A 7,066-nucleotide genomic window follows, 5' to 3' on the forward strand; every position below is an offset into this window, starting at 1 on the left:
CCAGAACATGCATAGATTAGAGAGTGCCAGGAGATTAGTCTGGAAGATGATTTGTCTTGGATGTCTGCAAAAATAAATCTGGATGTTGGTCAGGAGGAAACAAAGAAATATTAAGGCTTTTTGAGCAAGGAACTGATGTTATTTAAAAACACTACTTAAGAAGTTTACATTTTAATCTATCTGTTCTCTATTAGACAGGTTTGAAAAGTTTGAGGAAATTTAGAATAATAGTTAAAAAATATCACCAACCTATAGACGACTTTCTTTTAGCATTTCTTTTACTGCAGGTCAGCTGGGGAAATGTGGTCTTCACTTTTGTCTTTCTGAAAATGTATTTATTTTGCCTTTATTTTTTTAAGGAACTTTAAATTTTATTTTTCAGTTATAATTTACATTCAGTATTATTTTGTATTTGCTCCAGATGTACAGCATAGTAGTTAGACAATCTATACTTTATAAAGTGTGCCCTCCCCAATATTCTGAGGACCCTCCTTCCACTATGCATAGTTATTACAATATTATTGTCTATATTCCTTATGCTGTGCTTTACATCCCCATGACCATTTTGTAACTACCAATTTGTGCTTCTTAATTCCTTCACAATTTTCACCTAGGACCCCACTCTCTGCCCCTCTGGAAACCATCAGTCTGTTCTCTGTAGCTCTGTAACTAAGAGTCTGTTTCTGTTTTGTTTGTTTATTTAGATTGTTCTTTAGATGCCACATATAAGAGAAATTTGATGGTATTTGTCTTTCTCTGACTGAATTATTTTGTTTAGCAAAGCACCCTCTAGGTTCATCCATGCTGTCACAAATGGAAAGATTTCATTCCTTACAATTTGCCTTTATTTATTTAAATAGTTATTTTAGATCAAAATAATTTACTTAGATTAGTCAGAGGCACCCACAGACCTGGCATGGAGTAGATGTTGGAAGACAATCACAATTAGAATTGCTTTAAGCTTTGGTTAACATGATGGCATAGGCAGACATGGCTTGCCTCTTTACACAACCACATCAAAATAACAACTGAAATATAAAAAACTATCACTCAGAACCATCAGAAATCAAGTTGAGTAGATGTCTGACAACTACTGAATTAAAGAAACCACATCCATCCAGATTGGTAGGAGAGGTGCAGACGTAGAATGGGCCAGTCTCATACCCACATGTGATAGACAAAAATTCAGGAGGGATATGTTGGGAGCAAGGAGTCCCAGACCCACACCAGGCCCCCCAGCCCAGGGTTCAAGTGCCAGGGAGATAAGTCCCTACAACTTCTGGCTGAAAAAACCAGTGTGGAATGAGTTGGTAGAAGAAACTGCTGGAGCCTCAAGCAGTTCCTCTTAAATAACACACACACAGATTCACCTATTCAGACTCCCTCCCTCTGAGCTCCAGCACTGGGGTAACAATTTGAAAGGCACCAGTGGCATACTGGGAGAAACTGACATACCTGGCATCTAGACAACCAGAGGCCATTGTCCTTTTTCTAAATCACCCCCTCCCCCCACCCATAGAGCCACAGAGCTGCCAACTGGTGCCATATCTGAGACTCCATCAACCTGGCTAACATTGTTTGATCCACCTTGGGGATCCCCAAAGACTCTGTCCCACCCAACCTATGGGCCCACGCAAACTGCTTTCCCATATGAATCTTGGCTCATGCTTTATAATTTCCTAAATCCTTTCAAACAAGCAACAGCTGGCCTCAGTGAGCCCTAGGACAAGCACTAGCAGCAGCCAGCCACATAACATTATACCTCCCTCCCCACAGCAGTTACCACACTGTTGTCCAAGTCCATGAGTCTTTTTTCTTCTTGCTCAAGCCCTCTACCCACTAATAACCCCCAACTAGCTGTCATCCTGCTCTCCATCTATGAGTCTGTCCCCATTTTCCTTGTTAGCTCAGTTTGTTCATTAGATTCCACATATGAGTGAGATCATATGGTATTTGTCTTTCTCTGACTGGCTTAGTTCACTCAGCATCATATTCTCCAGGTCCATCCATACTGTTGCCAAGGGTAGAATTTTCTTCTTTTTTGTGGCTGAGTAGTATTTCATTGTGTAAATGTCCTATACTTATTTTATTCATTCATCTATTGATGCATATTTGGACAGCTTCCATATCTTGGTGATTGTAAATAATGCTGCAGTAAACATAGGGGTGCTTATGTTCTTTCAAATTAGTGTTTTGGGTTCCTTCAAATATATTCTCAGAAGTGAGATCACTGGTCAAAAAAGAAGATCCATTTCTAGTTTTTTAGTAAGTTATTTTAGGATCTGAACTTTATTGAAATTTTTTTTCAGAATTTTGATTGTCATGTGCCTCAGTGTGGCCTTCTTTGTCTTTGTCATTCTTGGGATCATACTTTTATACAAAAAGTCTTTTTTTTAGATTTTATTTATTTATTTTTAAAGAGGGAAGGGAGGGGGGGAGAGAGAGAGAAACGTCAATGTGTGTTTGCTGGGGGTCATAGCCTGCAACCAAGGCATGTACCCTGACTGGGAATCGAACCTGCAACACTTTGGTTCACCGCCTGTGCTCAATCCACTGAGCTATGCCAGCCAGGCAAAAAGTTTTTTAAAAAATTATACTAATTCCATCATGTCGGTCTCACATTCATGACCTGATCTAAACCTAATTACCTCTCAAAAGTTCCAACTCCAAACACCATTACATTGGAAGTTAGCAATCCAACATATGAATTGGAGGTGGAGAGTCACAAACATTTAGTCCAAAATAGAGAGGGAGGCAGCCAATGGCAGAACCACCACATCCTAGCTGTCAGGGGGCAAAAGAGGAAATACTTCACTTTCTCTCTTCCCACCTACAGATCTCTTACCAGTTTTTATCTATTGCTGAATGCAGTAAGATGTCAATCAAGCAAGGTTAGCCTGGATGATGCCATTCACAGGAGTTGGACTACCAGGGCATACAACAGGACAGACAGATGGAGAGGAAGCCTGGATTTGGGTGAGGGGGTGAACCAGGAATAACTAACACTGAGGCAAGGAGGGAATAAACCTTGGGTATCCTTGCTCCTGTCTCTATGGACTCAGCTGAAGTCATAAAGTCAGTAAAAATAATCTAAAAAAAAATCTCGATGGTTTCTTATTAGAGCTGATGAATCTTCTTTCCTATTCCTAGACTCTTTATTTTCTTACTCTCTAGACAATATTAACCCTTATTGTTGGAAGTCTCCATGGTCTCTGCATACAGATCCTTCTTGTTTTACAGAGAAATATATCATAATATTAACATACTTTAGCTTAAAAAGCTGAGATGGGCTAAAATCCAGATCTCTTTTCAGATGAATTATCTTGGAACCTGAAGCCCAAACCCAGGTGACTGAGCACATCATCCTCAGTATAAGGATCTGGGTGATGACAGAGGAGACTGACCATTCAAGGGGAGGATGCCCTGGACAGCCTTTCCAGACTGGCTGCCTCTCACCTAGCGAGGAGCATGAACCTGAGGAGGGGATTCCTCCAGTGCCCTGTCCTATGACTTTTTCCACAGCAGTGTTTTCTGAGAAGTTGTATGGAGTGATGAGTTAGTGTGAAGTTGGGTTGAATTTTCTGTGGCAAGAACTAAGTCAGAGGGGGCATGTCCATCTGTCCGTCTTAGCTGTGGACACTTAGTTGTGCAGAACACTAAAGACCAGATCCTAAGTTCCTCAGTTGGTTTGTGAATGTTTGCATGAAAAGCACAAGATTACAGGGCTTTTAAATAATTAAATAGTTAAAAATATCGTGGTAGACATTCATCTCATGATAGAGTTTTTCTACAAATGTTTTCTGTGAAGGATTGGAGTCTGGAGAAGAGAGAAGCCTTTCTGACTGAGCACTTCTGGGGGTAAAAATTTTGGTTCTGATTAACACTGACATCCACCCCTCTTTACCTGCAGAGCAATTGTGAGCCTCTTAGACCTCTACAAATAGTCTGGGCCTGGTTCATTTCTGTGAGAAAACTCTAAATAGAATCAAGCAGTTATATTCTCTCACTGCTTAGGGAGTGAGTATAACTTCCCTCCCAGGGCTGCCCACAGCCAGGCCCCACCTGCAGCCCTCTGGGTTTGTGCTCAGCTCCCCCTGCAGCCTCCCACACTGTGTCACTCACAGCACAGTAATACACTGCCGAGTCTGACATTTGGAGCAATGATTTCTCTAGGTGGAAGGAGCTGCTACTCTTCACAAGCTTGGCATGAAACTCTTGATTCTCTACCTTCTGGTTGTCTGTTGAACTCTTCAGGAGGAGCTGGGGACCTTTACTGAGATACTGGACATACCAGAAAAGGTAAGGACTTGAATAAGTGGTCTGGTAACTGCAGTTCAGAATAATACTTGTCTTCTCTAGGCGGGTAACAGGGCCTTCTGTCTGGGTCACTGAGTCTCCACTGGTCCCTCCTAAAAGAGAATTACTTTGTTATGATAGAAACGTATAGGGAGAGAGTTTTCAGCCAAAGAAGAAAACTAAAAGTTATCTATAATTATAGGAAAATGAAAAAGCATTAACATTTAAGATAAAATGTTACTTACTGACTATTAAGATCACAAGAATGGAACAGGTGGCAGAAAGCATGCTGGCAGAAGAAAATGATCCTTGCTCCCTGGAATACACTGAATGCAATAAGGCTAGTCCCCAGCGGGCCCTTACAGAGACTCCTCACGCATAACTTAGAGCCCCTTTCTGCACAACAGTCTTTTTTGTTGCTACAGAGGCACCGAAGTCAGAGCAGCCCATGAACACAACCAGAAAGTGCATCAGTAGGAAACATCCCCCTCTGGTGGCTGTCCCTCAAATTGCACCACAACCCTGTCCTGGACCCTATTCTTCCTAATAACTGCTAGAGTGTTAGACACAGGAGAAAGAGAAAGAACTCTAAGTAGAAAGCACTAAATATTTGCTCTATATGTTAATTAGTATTCTTGGGAAAATATTTACTTATCACTTCCATCATTTCTTGCACGGTACAGAAATCTAATGCTTCCCAGATAATCCCAGGCACAAAGAATAGTCTGAGGTCTCTTCCTTGCATATGTCTCCATGATTCTCATGGGCAGAGAAGGACCCCTCTGCCTAGAAACTGCTCCAGTCCTTCACCTGACTTAGTTTTATTCATCCCCCAAGACTCAATGCCATACAGGAAGCATTTTCTAACACAGTTCTTCTTAAATAATCTGTGGTTGAATAACCAGTTTTCCCCCAATACTTCAGGGACTGCTGCATTTGTAAAATGCAAGTATAATAAATTACTGTGATTTCTGTTTCACTGGCAAAATTAGAGTGCTATAGGAATTGACATTCCAAACAGAAGGCTGGACAAAATAATGAAACAATTTTTGGATATTGAACTACAGGTGGCACAGAGATAGATAAAGAAAACAGTGAAGTGAGTCCTAATATTGTCCCAGCTTGCTTCCTGGAGGCCATTTCAGTGCAGGGAGAGCATAGCAAAAATAACCCAGCCATCTCACTGTGTTGATGAGACAGAAGAGGAGTTTGGGGATCCAGAAACTCCTAGAATTTGTGAAACAGTGTACCAGAGAGGAGAGATCTGCTGTGCATGTGTGTGTGTGTGTGTGTGTGTGTGTGAGAGAGAGAGAGAGAGAGAATATGAGAACGGCAAAGGCACACTGATGGCTTTGAGTCTTTGACTGAGCACTGATCTGCACATAGGAGAGAGGGCACTCACTGAGTGGGTATCCCCCCTTCCCAAAGGGGTGTCTTTAGGGGTTGCTGGACCATACTTGAACAGCAGCAGCCTTACACCTTTAGCTTTATGAAGGACAGGTAAGCTTACTTAGGTAACCTGGTTCTTGAAACACTGTCCTTTTACTTCTGTCACATCATTCTTTTAATCCAATTAAGTATTTGCCTTTAGAAAGACAAGTTTTGATGCTTAATATTATTGGCCCAGCTCTCTTCATTCCAGAGGCATGCATATGGTGTATAGCTGTCTCCTGTTTATTTGTTCCTTAGGGAAGTCAAGAATCTCAGCTAAAGGTACTGCTTGCTCATTGTCAGCTCTTTACTGCATTGTTATTATTTGTGCTGGTAAAACAAACCCAGTAGAAGATGAAAAGGGCCATTTTCACAACTTGTTGTTTCTCTAGAATTGGGTTTACTTTAAGCAAGTTCTGATGGTGTAATAGCAAGAGAGCAAAGCATTGTTTCCTGCTTCCATAAACCATGTAAGGCACTGGGTCCTTGTTCCTGCAGACTGCTGGGATGCTTTCCTACACAGACTCTCAGTGGCTGTGCTGTCCATATAATAACGATGGCTGGGAATAAGTCTGTGGAACATAGAATTACTTCTCTTCAAATGAAAAATATTCACTCTAAACAGATTTTCTCACCACATTAAAATTGTCTCTAATTCTCACAAAAACTCATCTCATGAATAGAGTTAGCATGTTGGCAAGAATCTTTGGCTGAGCAGATCCCCTGGCTGCCCTTACACTGTTGTGCACATTTGGGAACTCTAAAGCACAAGGATTATTCTGTAAATTCACAGACTTACCCACTAAATGTGTAAACCCCTTTTAGTCTCTAGGCCTTCTCACTGCACTTCATTTCTTGTAGTTTATTGTTGGAGAAATCAGGTTTGTCCTGTGAGTTTTTCATACAGTGGATTTTGCTTATTGTATAATTCTGATGAGCTTAACATGTTCCTTTATCCATTGTATTGCCTGTAAATTGGTTATTACACCAAAAGGGAAAATTTTTTTCAAATCTAGTAAACGACAAAAAAATGATGTGTTTCACTTCTTTAGGAAGCTCCTCAGACTGAGTTAGTATTTCACATCCAGCTAATCTATTTCTTTCTGTCCAGATATGCTGAGGACTGGAGATTGTAGAGTGATGATGGTGTGGAACACAGGGGTTCCACCCTACTTCAGAGGACAGTACTGTTCACACCCAAGGCCATCTGACACTGGTGGGAAGTTTTTCTCTTTGTTTAAGAAAAGGAAACTTTCATTGTGAAGTCAAATGCAAGGCTTTTCTTAAAGATGACATGGGAGATGGGCACTAAGCTGTTGAATCTGCATTCCACCATCAG

At 41.0% G+C, this 7,066-nt stretch overlaps 1 pseudogene; it reads right to left on the bottom strand.

Moving 5' to 3' along the window:
* Positions 1 to 4,003: 4,003 nt before the first annotated feature.
* Positions 4,004 to 4,689, bottom strand: LOC118498482 (annotated as a pseudogene).
* Between the last annotated feature and the right edge of the window lie 2,377 nt (positions 4,690 to 7,066).

Source organism: Phyllostomus discolor, chromosome 1, assembly GCF_004126475.2.
Source record: "Phyllostomus discolor isolate MPI-MPIP mPhyDis1 chromosome 1, mPhyDis1.pri.v3, whole genome shotgun sequence".
Taxonomy (NCBI): domain Eukaryota; kingdom Metazoa; phylum Chordata; class Mammalia; order Chiroptera; family Phyllostomidae; genus Phyllostomus; species Phyllostomus discolor.